Source organism: Engystomops pustulosus, chromosome 1, assembly GCF_040894005.1.
Source record: "Engystomops pustulosus chromosome 1, aEngPut4.maternal, whole genome shotgun sequence".
NCBI lineage: Eukaryota > Metazoa > Chordata > Amphibia > Anura > Leptodactylidae > Engystomops > Engystomops pustulosus.
Genome location: NC_092411.1, coordinates 7,820,807 through 7,840,377, shown reverse-complemented (window position 1 = coordinate 7,840,377; position 19,571 = coordinate 7,820,807).

The following is a 19,571-nucleotide window of genomic DNA, read 5'->3' as shown; positions in this document are numbered from 1 at the left end:
ACCCTAGCCCATAAGACCGTACACTCTACAGGAGAGAGGACCCTGCTCATAAGAGCTTATACTCTACAGGAGAGAGAACCCTGTCCATAAGAGCTTACACTCTACAGGAGAGAGGACCCTGCTGATAAGAGCTTATACTCTACAGGCGAGAGGACTCTGCCCAAAATAGCTTACACTCTACAGGAGAGAGAACCCTACCCATAAGAGCTTATACTCTACAGGGGAGAGGACACTGCCCATAAGAGCTTACACTCTACAGGAGAGAGGTCCTTGCTCATAAGAGCTTACACTCTACGGGAGAGAGGACCCTGCTCATAAGAGCATACACTCTACAGGAGAGGGGACCCTAGCCCATAAGACCGTACACTCTACAGGAGAGAGGACCCTGCTCATAAGAGCTTATACTCTACAGGAGAGAGAACCCTGTCCATAAGAGCTTACACTCTACAGGAGAGAGGACCCTGCTGATAAGAGCTTATACTCTACAGGCGAGAGGACTCTGCCCAAAATAGCTTACACTCTACAGGAGAGAGAACCCTACCCATAAGAGCTTATACTCTACAGGGGAGAGGACACTGCCCATAAGAGCTTACACTCTACAGGAGAGAGGTCCTTGCTCATAAGAGCTTACACTCTACGGGAGAGAGGACCCTGCTCATAAGAGCATACACTCTACAGGAGAGGGGACCCTAGCCCATAAGACCGTACACTCTACAGGAGAGGACCCTGCTCATAAGAGCTTATACTCTACAGGAGAGGGGACCCTAGCCCATAAGACCGTACACTCTACAGGAGAGAGGACCCTGCTCATAAGAGCTTACACTCTACAGGAGAGAGGACCCTGCTCATAAGAGCTTACACTCTACAGGAGAGAGGACCCTGCCCATAATAGCTTACACTCTACAGGAGAGGGGACCCTTCCTATAAGAGCTTACACTCTACAGGAGAAAGATCCCTGCCCATAAGAGCTTACACTCTACAGGAGAGAGGTCCCTGCTCATAAGAGCTTACACTCTACAGGTGAGAGGACCCTGTCCATAGTAGCTTACACTCTACAGGAGAGAGGTCCCTGCCCATAAGAGCTTACACTCTACAGGAGAGGGGACCCTGCCCATAAGAGCTTACACTCAACAGGAGAGAGGACCCTGCCCATAAGAGCTTACACTCTACAGAAGAGAAGACCCTGCCCATAAGAGCTTACACTGTACAGGAGAGAGGTCCCTGCCCATAAGAGCTTACACTCTACAGGAGAGAGGACCCTGCACATAAGAGCTTACACTCTACAGGAGAGAGATCCCTGCTCATAAGAGCTTACACTCTACAGGAGAGAGGACCCTGTCGATAAGAGTTTACACTCTACAGGAGAGAAGATCCTGCCCATAAGAGCTTACACTCTACAGGAGAGAGGACCCTTCCCATAAGAGCTTACACTCTACAGGAGAGAGGACCCTGCCCATAAGAGCTTACACTCTACAGGAGAGAGGACCCTGCCCATAAGAGCTTACACTCTACAGGAGAGAGGACCCTACCCATAAGAGCTTATACTCTACAGGAGAGAGGACACTGCCCATAAGAGCTTACACTCTATAGGAGAGAGGTCCTTGCTCATAAGAGCTTACACTCTACAGGAGAGAGGACCCTGCTCATAAGAGCATACACTCTACAGGAGAGGGGACCCTAGCCCATAAGACCGTACACTCTACAGGAGAGGACCCTGCTCATAAGAGCTTATACTCTACAGGAGAGGGGACCCTAGCCCATAAGAGCTTATACTCTACAGGAGAGAGGACCCTGCCCATAAGAGCTTACACTCTACAGGAGAGAGGACCCTGCTCATAAGAGCTTATACTCTACAGGAGAGAGAACCCTGTCCATAAGAGCTTACACTCTACAGGAGAGAGGACCCTGCTGATAAGAGCTTATACTCTACAGGCGAGAGGACTCTGCCCATAAGAGCTTACACTCTACAGGAGAGAGGTCCTTGCTCATAAGAGCTTACACTCTACGGGAGAGAGGACCCTGCTCATAAGAGCATACACTCTACAGGAGAGGGGACCCTAGCCCATAAGACCGTACACTCTACAGGAGAGAGGACCCTGCTCATAAGAGCTTATACTCTACAGGAGAGAGAACCCTGTCCATAAGAGCTTACACTCTACAGGAGAGAGGACCCTGCTGATAAGAGCTTACACTCTACAGGCGAGAGGACTCTGCCCAAAATAGCTTACACTCTACAGGAGAGAGAACCCTACCCATAAGAGCTTACACTCTACAGGAGAGAGAACCCTACCCATAAGAGCTTATACTCTACAGGGGAGAGGACACTGCCCATAAGAGCTTACACTCTACAGGAGAGAGGTCCTTGCTCATAAGAGCTTACACTCTACGGGAGAGAGGACCCTGCTCATAAGAGCATACACTCTACAGGAGAGGGGACCCTAGCCCATAAGACCGTACACTCTACAGGAGAGAGGACCCTGCTCATAAGAGCTTATACTCTACAGGAGAGAGAACCCTGTCCATAAGAGCTTACACTCTACAGGAGAGAGGACCCTGCTGATAAGAGCTTATACTCTACAGGCGAGAGGACTCTGCCCAAAATAGCTTACACTCTACAGGAGAGAGAACCCTACCCATAAGAGCTTATACTCTACAGGGGAGAGGACACTGCCCATAAGAGCTTACACTCTACAGGAGAGAGGTCCTTGCTCATAAGAGCTTACACTCTACGGGAGAGAGGACCCTGCTCATAAGAGCATACACTCTACAGGAGAGGGGACCCTAGCCCATAAGACCGTACACTCTGCAGGAGAGAGGACCCTGCTCATAAGAGCTTATACTCTACAGGAGAGAGGACCCTTTCCATAAGAGCTTACACTCTACAGGAGAGAGGACCCTGCTCATAAGAGCTTACACTCTACAGGAGAGAGGACCCTGCCCATAATAGCTTACACTCTACAGGAGAGGGGACCCTTCCTATAAGAGCTTACACTCTACAGGAGAGAGATCCCTGCCCATAAGAGCTTACACTCTACAGGAGAGAGGTCCCTGCTCATAAGAGCTTACACTCTACAGGTGAGAGGACCCTGTCCATAATAGCTTACACTCTACAGGAGAGAGGTCCCTGCCCATAAGAGCTTACACTCTACAGGAGAGGGGACCCTGCCCATAAGAGCTTACACTCAACAGGAGAGAGGACACTGCCCATAAGAGCTTACACTCTACAGAAGAGAGGACCCTGCCCATAAGAGCTTACACTGTACAGGAGAGAGGACCCTGCCCATAAGAGCTTACACTCTACAGGAGAGAGGACCCTGCACATAAGAGCTTACACTCTACAGGAGAGAGATCCCTGCTCATAAGAGCTTACACTCTACAGGAGAGAGGACCCTGTCCATAAGAGTTTACACTCTACAGGAGAGAAGATCCTGCCCATAAGAGCTTACACTCTACAGGAGAGAGGACCCTTCCCATAAGAGCTTACACTCTACAGGAGAGAGGACCCTGCCCATAAGAGCTTACACTTTACAAGGGACTCTTCTATAGAGAAGTCTATCCCAGGAGCCTATAGTCTACAGAATAGACATTTCTGCTAAAATGAGATTCTTGTACTGATTCTGTATCTTTGTGAGCACTGTTACTGTTCTCATCAATGCCCCCTGCGTTTCATCATTTTACACTGTATGTCTGCGTCTCCATCATTCATCTCTGCGCTGTATATAGATAGCGTCTGACCTACCGCGCCCCCGTGTCATTAATGACCTATGACAGCGGTCTTCTGGGATTTAGCTCTTCATGCTCTTAATTATTAAAGTTAGTGCCCCCTGATAATACTATTAATCCCATTATTCTTTAATTCCACTTCCTTCGTCCCCGGCCTTGTCTCTGTGCAGAATGGTGGTCGGCCTGTTTTATCTGTCCCTGGCTAGATATTTTATAATTTGTCTGTGTTGGACCATCTGCCTGGAATCTCCTTGGAGAGTCATTTTGTCACTGTTCCATTCTCATTTCATCTAATACTTGTTGTAATTTATATGCCACCTGGTCCTTGTTCGGTTATTTCTGGAGGATCACAGTTTCATTCAGTTTCAGATTCTTACAGCGACAAAAGAATTTTAAAAAAATTAAAAAGGGAGTAGTATATTATTAGTGGTGCATTAACAAACTATTCTTTTTTAATTAATTTTTGAAAAACGTTTAGGAGAAAATATTCTGATGTGTAACTGATGTTAAATGTAGAATATTTGTAAAATGTACTATTCAAACAATTTACAAGTGTAATTTTTTGCCTTTTCTGTGGTTTGATGTCTAGTAACTCGACAATGGCGTAACAATCATGGTCGCAGAGCATGCGACTGCGACCGGGCCCATGGTGGGGAGGGGCCCAGGGACACATGGCCAGGTCATTATTCACTAATATGTACCTCTGGGCCCCTCCCACTCATGGGGCCTAGCCTCTCCTAGTTACACCACTATTACTCGAGGCACAGATGTGGGTTCTTTACCTCCATTAACCATTAAGTATTTTTAGCTGAAGACCTCTACTCAATGTTCTTTAGACTGAATTTATTTATTTCGATCTACATCTGTGGCCATCTAAGGGATTTTTCAAGACCCCCTACTCCCTTGCCTACTAAATTGTCAAAGCTAGACAGCGCTTTGACCACGGCCATTTCATGTCTACCGCTTCATCCGGCTCCAGGTATAGTAGTATGCATCAAGAAAAGGACCAAAAGTTGAAGCTACAGACAGTATCCAGGTGAGTGCCATTCTTTTCTTATTCTTCGTAGGACTATTCATGGACACTTCACTGTTTGAATAGTGCACAACCCGGCGCAATAGAAATCACCACAAACAATCTTTGTTGCTGAGAAGTGCCATGCCGAACCTTTTTGCCCAAATTGATACCGATTCTCGCAAAGTTTGCTGAAAGGTGAGGTACGTTAAATAACCAAAATAACATTCCAAATCCAACATATAGGGGGAATATTTATCAGGATTTGTATGTCACTAAAGTGGCGTAAAAGACGTGGAATAGTGGCTAATGCCAGCATATCGCTAGCACTTGCTTTAAATTTCCCTTTTTCACCACCAGGGGTGTGAAGGGAGGTACGGCTTATGGGGAAACAATACAGGGATCTTTCCTAAGATCCAAAGGAGTGTCTTCTATGATTTGAAGGAAGGTGGTGCTACCATTAGAAGCAGTTCTCCCATTGCTATAGACAGGGGGCATCTTTTACACCTAGAAGAGAGAAGGTTTTACCATCACCATAGACAGGGAGCATCCCCTACACCTAGAGGAGAGGGGGTTCTAACATCACCATAGACAGGGGACATCCTCTACACCTAGAGGAGAGGAGGTTCTACCATCAAAATATACAGGAGACATCCTCTACACCTAGATGAGAGGAGGTTCTACCATCGCCATAAACAGGGAGCATCCTCTACACCTAGAGGAGAGGCGGTTCTAACATCAACATAGACAGGGGGCATCCTCTACATCTAGAGGAGAGGAGGTTCTACCATTGCCATAGATATAATCTACACCTAGTGGAGAGACAGTTTTACCATCCCCATAGACAGGGGGCATTCTCTACACCTATAATAGAGGAGGTTCTACCATCACGGTAGACAGGGAGCATCTCCTTCACTTAGAGGAGAGGAGATTCTACCATCACCATAGACAGGGGGCATCTTCTGCAACTAGAGGAGATATGGTTTTATCATCGCCATAGACAGGGAGAATCCCCTTCACCTAGAGGAGAGGTGGTTCTACAGGGAGAAACTAGAAGGTGCAACTGAAACTAGAGGAGAGGCAGTTCTACTATCACCATAAACAGGGGACATCCTTTACTCCTAGAGGTGAGGCAGTTCTACCATCACCATAGACAGGGGGCATCCTCTACTCCTAGAGTAGAGGCAGTTCTACCATTACCATAGACAGGAGGCATCCCCTACACCTAGAGGAGAGGAGATTCTCCCATCACCATAGACAGGGGGAATCCTCTACACCTAGAGGAGAGGAGGTTCTACCATCACCATAGACAGGGGGCATCCTCTACACCTAGAGGAGAGGAGGTTCTACCATCACCATAAACAGGGGGCATCCTCTACACTTAGAGGAGAGGAGGTTCTAACGTCAACATAGACAGGTGGCATCCCCTACACCTAGAGGAGAGGAGGTTCTACCATTACCATAGATATAATCTACACCTAGTGGAGAGACAGTTTTACCATCCCCATAGACAGGGGGCATTCTCTACACCTATAATAGAGGAGGTTCTACCATCACGGTAGACAGAGAGCATCTCCTTCACTTAGAGGAGAGGAGATTCTACCATCACCATAGACAGGGGGCATCTTCTGCAACTAGAGGAGATATGGTTTTATCATCGCCATAGACAGGGAGAATCCCCTTCACCTAGAGGAGAGGTGGTTCTACAGGGAGAAACTAGAAGGGGCAACTGAAACTAGAGGAGAGGCAGTTCTACTATCACCATAAACAGGGGACATCCTTTACTCCTAGAGGTGAGGCAGTTCTACCATCACCATACACAGGGGGCATCCTCTACTCCTAGAGTAGAGGCAGTTCTACCATTACCATAGACAGGAGGCACCCTCTACACCTAGAGGAGAGGAGGTTCTACCATCACCATAAACAGGGGGCATCCTCTACACTTAGAGGAGAGGAGGTTCTAACGTCAACATAGACAGGTGGCATCCCCTACACCTAGAGGAGAGGAGGTTCTACCATCACCATAGACAGGGGGCATCCTCTACACCTAAAGGAGAGGTGATTCTAGCATCACCATAGACAGGGGACATCCTCTACACCTAGAGGAGAGGTGGTTCTAGCATCACCATAGACAGGGGACATCCTCTACACCTAGAGGAGAGGAGGTTCTAACGTCAACATAGACAGGTGGCATCCCCTACACCTAGAGGAGAGGTGGTTCTAACATGAACATAGACAGGGGGCATCCTCTACACCTAGAGGAGAGGCAGTACTGCCATCACCATAGACAGGGGGCATCCTCTACACCTAGAAGAGAGGAGGATCTACCATCACCATAGACAGGGGACATCCTCTACACCTAGAGGAGAGGAGGTTCTACCATCACCATAGACAGGGGGCATCCTCTACACCTAGAGGAGAGGAGGTTCTACCATCACCATAGACAGGGGGCATCCTTTACTCCTAGAGGTAAGGCAGTTCTACATCACCATAAACAGGGGGCATCCTCTACTCCTAGAGTAGAGACAGTTTTACCATCACCATAGACAGGGGGCATTCTCTACACCTATAATAGAGGAGGTTCTACCATCACGGTAGACAGGGAGCATCTCCTTCACCTAGAGGAGAGGAGGTTCTACCATCACCATAGACAGGAGGCATCCTCCACACCTAGAGGAGAGGAGGTTCTACCATCACCATAGACAGGGGGCATCTTCTGCAACTAGAGGAGATATGGTTTTATCATCACCGTAGACAGGGAGAATCCCCTTCACCTAGAGGAGAGGTGGTTCTACAGGGGGAAACTAGAAGGGGCAACTGAAACTAGAGGAGAGGCAGTTCTTCCATCACCATAAACAGGGGACATCCTTTACTCCTAGAGGTAAGGCAGTTCTACATCACCATAAACAGGGGGCATCCTCTACTCCTAGAGTAGAGACAGTTTTACCATCACCATAGACAGGGGGCATTCTCTACACCTATAATAGAGGAGGTTCTACCATCACGGTAGACAGGGAGCATCTCCTTCACCTAGAGGAGAGGAGGTTCTACCATCACCATAGACAGGAGGCATCCTCCACACCTAGAGGAGAGGAGGTTCTACCATCACCATAGACAGGGGGCATTCTCTATACCTAGAGGAGAGGAGGTTCTACAATCACTATAGACAGGGGGCATCCTCTACACCTAGAGGAGATGTGGTTCTACCATCACCATAGACAGGGGGCATCCTATAACCTAGAGGAGAGGAGGTTCTACCATCACCATAGACAGGGGGCATCCCCCACACGTATAGGAGAGGAGGTTCTACCATCTCCATAGACAGGGGGCATCCCCCACACGTATAGGAGAGGAGGTTCTACCATCTCCATAGACAGGGGGCATCTCCCACACGTAGAGAGGAGGTTATACCATCACCACAGACAGGGGACATCCTCTACAACTAGAGGAAAGGAGGTTCCACCATCGCTACAGACAAGGGGAATCCTCTACACCTACTGGAGAGAAGGTTCTATCATCACCATAGACAGAGAGGGACATATTTATCAGGGTCTCTGTTCCCCATCAGTGGTGTACAGGCCCTAAAATAATCACAAATGTTAGCTTATTGCGATTATATGCCCTAATCCGCCACCTTCACGCCAATAAAGCAGAGGGCACAACCAGCTGGGAGTGGCTACACAAAATCTTCGGTTGCGTTTATTTCCACGCCAGGCCCTGCTGCGCAGCTGTCTGCCTGATACATCAAAAGGGGGGAAGAGCGCTGGCGTATGATAAATATCCCCCAGATTCTTTGCTGTGAGAGCAGTGGAAGTCTCTGCCTGGATGTCTTTCTTGAGATCAAAAATATCACGTTATAGAAAAAAAATTTGATGTACCTGCATCTTCTTCCAGCCTTATCTACTATGATACTTTGATACTGTAGGACTAGTGGCTCCATACTACTGAAATAGTCCCTTCAACTTTAATAAGTTGTAAATTGTTCTTCTACATTTTTTTGGTTTATATTGATTTCAAGTAAAAAAAAAATTATAAAATAAATACTGTCTCGGTCCATCAGATAGAATGATTTAGCTTTAGGTTTCGTGAAAATTGCTTGAAATATTGTGAAGCGAAAACCAAAAACATCATTTGAGAATTGGACTATCCCGCTCTATTTTTACCATACATCTTCCTAGTTATGTGTCTGTAGATTGTTTAGCATCTGTTTTCCCTAACCATGGTTATAATTCTCTTCACTGCTGTTCTACCAACAATGACAGAGAAAAATACACATGTTCTCTGACGGAGATATGCCTAGCTAAACACAAGCCGCACATATTTGGATATGCATTAACTACAAAGATTAATCACAACCTGCAGGCTACAGAAGGAAGACGAACAGAGAAAAATGATCCAGATGGAACCAAGGATTGGAACATCCATAACACATTAATGACGACAAAGCTTTGAATAGGCTTTCCAGGAATCGCAACGAAAGGGTTGGGACAGCGAGCCACCTCTATGGCTGACCCATTATCACTGTGATGAATAAGAAGTTATGAGATTTTTTACTTTGTCTCAGTGGGGTAAACACTTCAAATATTATATTTAGATTCACTTTTTTTTTAGTTTTTTTATACAGTGATGAATTTTTGAAATTTTTTGATGCACTTATACATGAAAAGTACAGTGGTTTCCATACGAATGGGAATTATAAAGGAAAGGCTTGGTTATGCCTAGGGGCGAATTTACCAATAACTCAAAATAATTGCTTGGGACCCAGGAGAGCCAAGGGGGCCCCCCACACAGTAGTGTCATACAGGTAATTATGTAGGTTCTCCATAAATATTTGCTCATACTGTGTGTTATGATGCCATTAAAGATTGAGCCCTCTTCTTTCATGGTAGGTGTTGGCCCCATTAAGCCGCTGACACAAAGCCACTAGTGGATCTATGAGTGGTTTAGTGTTCCAAATTGCCCTGACAGGTTCTGGTTAAAGGATATATTGCTGAATTTGCCCTTATTGTTGCTGGGTAGCTCCCAGCAGGTGCATACAGATATATGTTTATTTGGTGCTCCCGTACTTTGGCTATAACTCTTAAATGCCTCAGTGCTCCCTCGACGCCTCCCCCATCTCTTGGTAAGTGCTCTGGGGGCATCAATAGAAGGCTCTAGCATTACATGCCTCAGTGCCCCCTCAACGCCTTCCCCAATATCTTGCTAAGTGCTCCAGTGGCATCACTAGAGGGCTCTAGCGCTTACATGCCTCAGTGCTCCCTCAACGCCTTCTCCATCTCTTGGTAAGTGCTCCAGGGGCATCAATAGAGGGCTCTGGCTCTTACACGCTTAAGTGCTCCCTCGACCCCTCCTCCATCTCTCGGTAAGTGCTTCGAGGGCATCACTAGAGGGCTCCGGCTCTTACAGGCTTCAGTGCTCTCTCGGCGTTTCACCCCATCTTGCAGCATCACAGAGATTTTGCAAGATTTTGGCAGACAGTGGGCGGGAAGAGCGCAGAGGAAATGTTACATATTCTTTATTCTTTGCACAGATAATACATTTCATGTACAAGAAAATGTCTTATCTTGGATCAATTTTCATACAGTAAATGTTGACAATGTATACAAAAATATATTTATGATCTATTAGGTGAATGGGTCATCTTTATCAAAAATGACCAGGAGACAAGACATCCACTTAAAGGTTTATGAAAACAAGACCTTAAAAACACACTTAATGGAGCATTTATGTGACTTTTAATGCCGAATGATGTTTTTGATCAACAAAAACAGAGAAAAAAAAATTAACTAACTGGAATGAAATACAAACTTCTCCTCGTAGTTAATCGTCTTATAATAACGCCAAGGTGTAATGTGTATAATAAATCATTCCCTGCACCTGCTCGGTAATTGTTAGTTAATACAAGACTTATTTTCAGCCCGGCTTTGGACACGGTTTCAAAAACAATAATGATAATAATAAAAAAGAAAAAAAAATCCAAGCCCCCTCATTGATGTGAAATGGCAGGGTTAGGCTTCCATTGTCAAAAAAGCTTTCCAATAAAACTACTTGAGTGTTTGAAGATGTCAAACTTTGATGGATCAAAGCCTCAATTATTCAGGTAGCCGAGTGCTGAGCATTGTGTATCTGCCATCGAAGCATTTAAAGGATCTGATGCAGAAGATGTCATGTTCTCTTTCAAAGTCTCCCGATGATTGGAATTAAAAGAAGACCCTTTCATTTCACTGACTCCTTAGAACTTGGCAGAATACATATTGTTGATATACACAATGGCGCAATTAACATTTGGTTGCCGCTGAAACATCAAGTGTAGGACGTTTCAAAGTGAAAGCGTTCATTATTTCTTTTGCTTGCGCCCTGTCGCTTCATGGACAAGTGGTTTTTAAAGGTGAATTGTGACTTTTTATGTCACAAACCTTAATATAGGATCTGCAAGTGCCATGTCACTAGGATTTCCAATGCAAATGAGGCCAATCAATGCCGTCTACACATGGTTTGCAGCATCTCCGTTATCAATCTGGTAAAATTTCATGATATTCCGACAAGAGTTGTTTATGCAATATATGTCCATATGTGACCGTCCAGTGATCTCCGGTGGAAATCGTTGTGGACTTCATGAATAATGTATTGAATTTATATGATGAGTTTTCAAAGGGGTTGTCGTAAGTTAACGTGTTAAGACAGTATTCGGATTGATGAGGGTTCAAACACTAGAACCTCCTCCAATTGTGAGAATGGGGCACCATAATAGTGATGACGGGACCCGAACCTGCAATGTTCAGTCCATAAGTAACATAGTGGGGCCCATTTACTTACCCATTTGCTGCAAGATCACCAATCCGGACTGTCCGACCAGGATGCACTCTGCCGTGATTCATGAAGATTGTGCCCCCGATATCCTGCATGTGTTGCTTCCCCGATCAAGGGCCACCGGAGTTCACCCTCTTCTTCCCGGTGTATGTAAGTGCTTGGCTTGCGACACAATTTTTAAGTTAAATCCCGTGGTTTGTCCGAATCCGTCGGATCATCCGATGGCCCGCCTCCCTGATTTGTGTTGCATGAAAGCTGGCGGGATTGCAGCAAAATCCATTTGCGTGCGCCAAAAAACCCTTTTAAATCCTTGTCCCAGCGGAAAAAAACGGAAATTGTCGGGATGTCCGACGAGAGTGCGGTCCGTGGTGGGCCTTAGTAAATGAGCCCCAATGGGTTCTGGTTCCCTGAACATAAACCTAGAGGGGTCTGAAGTTCAGGCTTGGGTCCGGGTTTTGGCTCAAGTAACATGGGTACAGATGGCGCTTGCCATTTTGCCATCATGAGGAAGGACAGCCGAATGCGTTGGAGCCTTAAAAAGTTAACACCTGCGATCAGTGCCAACACCAATCAGGGGTGTAACAAGTGTGTGTTTATGTCCAGTATCCTAACCCACACAGAATTACAAGGTTCGGTTTCAGCAGAACGCAGCAGAAACGGAACCATTGACGGTTCCACTCATTTCTACTACCTAACTGATTGAGTGGCAAGTCAACATGATTTGGTACCCAAATTCTTATGAAAGTTAGGGTTCTCCTGGCAAAGATTCTCTCCTATCCTGTGGATAGGGTATAATATCTAAACTACCACCTTTTTACTAAAAGTTTTTGGTGAGAAATGAGTGAACAAGTATGTATTTAAAGGGTATTTCCACCCAGCGTACAACCCACAACCTATTCTTATCATCTTAGGGCACCACACATAATAGTAATAAGGACTAATAGGGTCAAGATGCATGCACAGCAGCAATACAAACATGTCTTTCTGCCTTCTCTAAGCAGTTGCATTACAATATAATTGTGTGTTATAACTTACCTTGCACCCTGACAGAATCCTCTGTGTAGTCCCAGGGATTGGACTTTGGTTTGGACGCATTTCAAAAAACAACATATGACTTGTCTGTGTTGCAGACTGCTCAGCTCTCAGCCCCCACCTTTGGTCTCCAGTACTGCTCCTCTCTCCTGATCCTTAACAGAGCTCACAGCCTGGTGAGCTGACAGCAGTGGGAGAGGGAGGAGCTTACAGGAGCACAAAGGTGGGGGCTGAGAGTTGAGGAGTCTGCAGCACAGACAAGTCACATGTATTTTTTTTAAATGCATCCAAACCAAAACCGAGCCCCTGGGACTTAGTAGAGGATTTTGTCAGGGTGCAAGATAAGTTAAGACACATAAAGCAATGCTTAGAAAAGGCACAAAGGCATATTTGCAATGCATGTGTGATGGGCTTCTGCAACCACTCTTTAGTAAAAATGAGGTCTCTGGTGATAGATTTCCCTTAAGAATCCTCTAATACTATGGGGCACATTTACTTACCCGTCCGAGTTGCGATCCTCGATCCCGACTCTCTGACTATGATGCACTGTGCCGTGATCCACGTAGATCCTGTGCTCGATATCCTGCATGTGTCGCTCCCCGCTCAGGTCGCTGAAGTTCTTCCTGGTGCATGTAAGTGCTTGGCTTGCGACACAATTTTAAAGTTAAATCCAGCAGTTTGTCCGAATCTGTTGGATCGTCCAACGGCCCGCCCCCTGATTTCTGTCGCATGAAAGCTATTGCGATTGCGCCCAAATCTGATCACGTGCATCACAATGTCCTTTTTAATCCCTGTCCCGTTGGCACGATCCCTGAAAAGTTAGAAAATCCGTCGGAAACGCGTCCGCGTGAACCTCAGTAAATATGCCCCTATGAGTCTGTTCCCATAGGGATCAATGATGTCATGTTCTCTCCTCTGCTACCTGTGTAGCTGAAATGGTTTTGATGAGAGTATGTCCAAATGTGAATTCCTTTTTTATGGCGCACTTAAAATATTGGAAATTATTTGGGGGCACTGTATGAATAGTAAACATTTTTTTAAGTTGGAGCACTGTATGAATGACAAATCTTAGGGCAGGCTAAGTATATAAATTCACATTGGGGCGAAGGTTTTTTTTGCAAAATGCATTGAGGGTTACTGCATTTTTATACAGTGCCCCAATGATTGCATGTATATACATTGCTCCCGATTGAATTGGCATATATATACATTGCCATCAAATGAGTTGGCATATATCCATTAAGGCCCATGCATTTCCATATATACGTCACTAGCCAGTCTCCAAAGAGTACTCCAAGTGCCTATTGAAGAGATATTGCATTTCACTGATGGACATCTACTCCTGGATCCTTCCTTTGAGCCCACATGTTCGAGTCCCACCCTCTTCCTTCCGCTGCCCCCAATCAGGGTGCTCCAGGGGCAGACGTTTGTTTGGATTACAATTCCCCACCCTCCGGGACTCAGCAGTTGATTCTGGCAGGGAGCCAGGTAAGCTGCACTTAAGCAGTCATTGTAACAAACCTGTACTTTTCAGAATTGTCATGTAATGGCCTTTGGGAACACATACTTTATGAAAAATGGGCATCCTGGTGAGTTAAACTTTACTAAATCTCTACATATACTAAACTATTCATGAGAAGATTATAAATAAATATATAAAATCTTTTTAAAAAAATAAGGTCCGGGATGACATTGTCGTGACCTGCGATAATTACCGCGAGGGCCAGAATGCTAGCATCAGTTATTTTAACAATATTACCATGGTAATGTCTTTGTCTGCGCTGAAGAGATAAAATGATAGCGGCGTAATGGTGTTTCAAGTGCTAATGAGGCAATTACTACAGGTCATCACCCCGAGAGTGAAAAACTTGACAAACATTTCTGTGTCCAAAAATATTAAATGTTGTGCCATTTACTAAATAATGCTCCGTTCTGTTAATGAAGTTACCTGTGACCTGTATCCGGGACTGACAGACAATTCATTTGTTTCCCTGTGAATGATTAACATTAATAAATGACTGATCGTTCCATGAAATCCAGAGATCGGAGAGGCAGGGGGGAGGGGCACACAGCTCGCCTCTCCAGCGTTTAACCTCAATCCCTGGGTTTTCTTATACAAATAAAAATTAATGGTGAAACATATAAAATATTTAGCAATATTGTATCTATATCCTTTGCTTTAAGCTTCATGGTATCACTATGCATCTTGTCCACTCACCTTACTAGTACAACCAGAGCCATTAAACCATGTTAGGAATAATGGATAATCATACAATTGTTAAAAGATGGGGGAGTCCAGTGGTTTCCATCCATATTTAATCATAAAAAGGCCTTATTTTTCACAAATCAATAGCTTTTGGCATGTAGAACAACTTTCACTATTATTTAGGTCATCTACATTCAAAAGTTTATGTACTATCCTCCTCAGTTTAGTCTATACCTGCAGTAGCCATGTCTTTTGTCTATGCTGATAATCCCTAGGAAGAAGAGTTGCGGGTACAACATCTCCCCTCTTCCCTAACATTTCTTCCTAAATGTACCTAATAAACCAGTACCAATATGTTGACAAGCAGCTAAACACCATCCAGATCATGTTTTTTTCATGACCCAGTGCGGAATCCAGATAATCTACTGTGAAGATAGATGTAAATTGGTTGTATAAAGTCAAGGAGGCAAAGATTTTAACACTGTAGTCTTGCTCTCTCTTCCTCAGAGGCCTCCTTTAATGTAATTGGTTGTCCTGCCTCCAGAGACATCACTAGCCAGATCTCCTGAAGTCCAGTACATGATTTTAATCTCAGAGGAGTAAAGCTACCCACCTTGACTTGAGTGTTCAACTCTCCTCCTCCTTGACTTTATACAGACAATTTACAGTTCACAACAAAGATGATTTTCCGGATGAGGCTACCGCACTGGACCATGAAAGAAACAAAAACTATTTTGTTATGTTGTGTTATGCTGCTTGACAATATTCTGGTATCAGTTTATTAAAGGACATCACCAGATCAAGGATTGTAAAGCAAACATACAGACATGCTGGTGTGTGCCCCTTCTGGCAGGATCTGCTGTTCAAAGGGCTTTAAAAACTATGCAAATGAGCCTGAGGGGCTCCAGACTCCATTAACTCCTGTTGCACCTGGAGCCCTTTAGCTCATTTGCATAATTTTAAAAGCCTGTTTTTTGTAAAAAAAAAAAAAAAAACAGTGTATAAGAAGTGATAAAAGAAGAGCAGACCCTGTCAGAATGGACATATACCAGTATGTCAGTGTGCTGGGTTTACAATCCTTGATCCTTGATGAAGATCCTTTAAGCCAATTGGAGAAAATAATAGTAATTCCTTTATGTATATAGCACACAGATTATGCAGCGCTGCACAGAGCTTGCCAAAGGGGCTCACAATCTAATCAACCCACCAGTATGTTTTGTAGTGTGGGAGGAAACCGGAGGATCCGGAGGAAACCCACACAAACACGGAGAGAACAATCAAACTCTTTGCAGATGTTGACCCTGGGACTTAAACCCAGGACTAATGCTGACAGGTTCCCTTTAAATCAACCAAAAGGTTACACATTTGTTTTTTAAAGCTAGTCAACCCTCTCACTTAGTCAAGAGGAATTGTTTGCTAGACTCATTTTTAGACTTAGCATCAAGGAAGCCAGGTCGATATCAGGAACCAATTGACCTTCTTAGGTCAAGGTGATTTGTTTTTCATCCCAAGAGAAGAGAAATTGGAAAAGAAATATATTGTTACTAGTTCTTTGTTATAGTAAATCAAAGGTCTATTTGAACAAGTTGATATTTCAAAATGGCTGCCTTCATTTCATGCAGGTCGACTGCAGTCTTCACTGAAGTCAGATGAGTTACAAAAAAAACGAAAAATCACCAAACATGAAACAAACATGAATTTTTCTAAATGTACTTCCATAAAAATTCATAGTTTTGGAGCTGTAAGTCTGGGTATAAGTGCAAGACATTATAGCGATAGTCAGCATAGCTGTCGGGGATTGAGGCTTGGAGTCTGGGGCTATAAATTATCTCGGGCTTGATATATTTAGGATGCGAGTTGTCCACTTTAAATAAAGATGAGCTTCTGTTGGTGCGTTCCTCAAATCTGTTAGCATCTCCTTTTTTTTTCAATAGTAAGCACAATGCTCAGCAATGCCATATGGGATTTGTTTTTATGAGTCGATAATTTGCATACATATGTAAATGTTAGAGATATATTATTGTATGTCAATTATTTCTTTGTTCCTTTTTTACATATGCAAAAAAAACCTTCCAGTTTCATCGAAGGCAGATATTACTATGTCCTCTCTGGGCAATCCCCAGACCCACATGTGGCGGAATCCATAAAATATGCATTTTATGAGATTGACAAATTACCACATTTGTCTGGAAGGATTTCATTGACATTGAATTTTCGTTAGGTGAGAAGACAATTTTTTTTTTCTTACGCCATAAATCACAAATACATCTTTCTCTTTTTCTTGTGGGGCATTATTCTACGGAACAATCTTTTCTGGCTTTGTAGGATAAATTCTGAACACGTGTCCTTTGTGATCCTGGAACATGTCAGCAACTTTCTTAAAAGAACTTGGAAGTTCTTACATCTGAGCCTCGAGGCCTCGCTCTTATCTGGTTAAGTCTTTCACCACATCAGTGAATGTAAGATCTTTACTCCGTGCTCCCGCCTGCTGCTCTTATCCTGTTGGGATGAACAAGGACTAGGAAACCTTTGAAGGGTCAACTCTGGGAATTCCAAGAAATGTTCTAGGCCGAGCTTCAATTAAAGGGGCTTTACTAGCTATTATAATTATCCGCTATCCACAACATAAGGGATAACAAGTAGAGATGAGCGAGCACTAAAATACTCGAGTGCTCGTTACTCGAGTCGAACTTTTCCTGATGCTCGAGCGCTCGTTTTGAATAACGAACCCCATTGAAGTCAATGGGAGACTCGAACATTTTTCAAGGGGACCAAGGCTCTGCAATAAAATGTGTCATTTTATTGAGAAATAAGGAAGTCAGTCCTGTTTCTTCAAAGAGGAGAATGACCCGTGTTAGACATCTGCAATGTGTTCTTCACATATATTGGGGCAGATTTACTTACCCGGTCCATTCGCGATCCAGCGGCGCGTTCTCTGCGCTGGATTCAGGTCCGGCCAGGATTTATTAAGGTAGTTCCTCCGCCGTCCACCAGGTGGCGCTGATGCGCTGAAAAGCATCAGAACGTGCTGGAGTTCACCGAGCCGGGATGAGTGAAGGTCAGTGCAAGCTCCGTGACACATTGGGGCAGATTTACTTACCCGGCCCATTCGCGATCCAGCACAGTTCTCTGCACAGGATTCGGGTCCGGACGGGATTTATGAAGGTAGTTCCTCCGCCGTCCACCAGGTGGCGCTGCTGCGCTGAAAATCATCTCAAGGCGCCGGAATACACCGAGCCGGACCAGGTGAAGGTAAGCGCTTCCCAAGCGACACATTTTCGGTTTTTAAATGCGGCGGTTTTTCCGAATCCGTCGGGTTTTGGTTCGGCCACGCCCCCCGATTTCCGGCGCCAAAATCCCGGGGCAATTCAGGAAAAATCGGCGCAAATCGGAAATATTCGGGTAACACGTCAGGAAAACGCGAATCGGGCCCTTAGTAAATGACCCCCATTGTTCTTCACATACACCTTTCTGCTCTCATGTCTTCGGATAAGTTAGTAGATGTACGGAAACATCTGCAATGTGTTCTTCACTGTGTTCTTCACTTAAATGATCCAAAATGATTCTTAAATTTCACTGTTCTTCACTGTTCTTTACTGTGTTTCCTTAAGTGAAAGCTTGTGATTGAGCAGGCGAAATACTCGTCCGAGCAACGAGCCGCTTCGAGTACGCTAATACTCGAACGAGCATCAAGCTCGGACAAGTATACTCGCTCATCTCTAATAACAAGCTATCGATGAGCGTCTGCATGCTGGGACCTCCACTGATCCCAAGGGTCTCATTCTTGCCAATTGATGGGGCAGAGGGTTGAGCATATGTCCTGCTGCAGCATTCAGTTTTACGGGAGTGTCCGAAATTGCCATTCAAAGTGCTTGCCAATCTCCTAGACTCCCGGAGATGGTGGAATGAGAATGTCAGAGATAGCCAAATGCGGTGTTCAACATTTTCCAACCAATCCCATAATACAGGCAGTCCCCGGGTTACATACAGGATAGGGTCCATAGGTTTGTTCTTAAATTGAATTTGTATGTAAGTCAAAACTGTATATTTTATAATTGTAGATCCAGACATTCTTTTTTTTTTTTTGCGCCAGTCTGCTTAACCAATCGGACCATTAAAGATAGACTCTCTCTAAGCTTTAGGTCTTTAGGATCTTTATCGCTATAATTCAAGACTGGACCTTTCAAATCTCAAACTGCCCCAGGAATGACTACCCAACTTTTAAGGTTCTCTACATAACAGAAATATATTCATATATCACGGTTGCTCCACTGAACCATTCTGCTCCACTCTTGGTCCCATCACACTGTATAAACTGAGCTTCTACACCTGCAGTCACCCACTAGTACCCGGTTCCTTTTTATTGTATGGTGACTCTTCGTCTATGTTCAATGGTTCACTAAATTGGGGCAAAACAATGAATGTAACATTCTAAACACAATACAATAAAACTTTATTGATCCCTTGGGGGAAAATTCTTGTTCTAGTATTTTGGCAATTGTTACACAGTTAGAGACAGGGGTAACCTTACAGTTCCGTACATACACTTCGAGAGGCACGTTGTTACATGCTACTAGATCCTTGGTTGCATACAGACAGTTACAGAACGTTGCGATACAGCGCAGTACAGGTTACATGACCACATTACATATAGGGAAATAATTACGCTACAACAATACACCAGTCACAATAACAAATAGACACAAGCTAGATAGACATGCATAGGGGTTACTATAGTAAGGCTGCTGGTGGAGCGCTAACATTGCGGTGAATTAGTTGTGTGCTGCT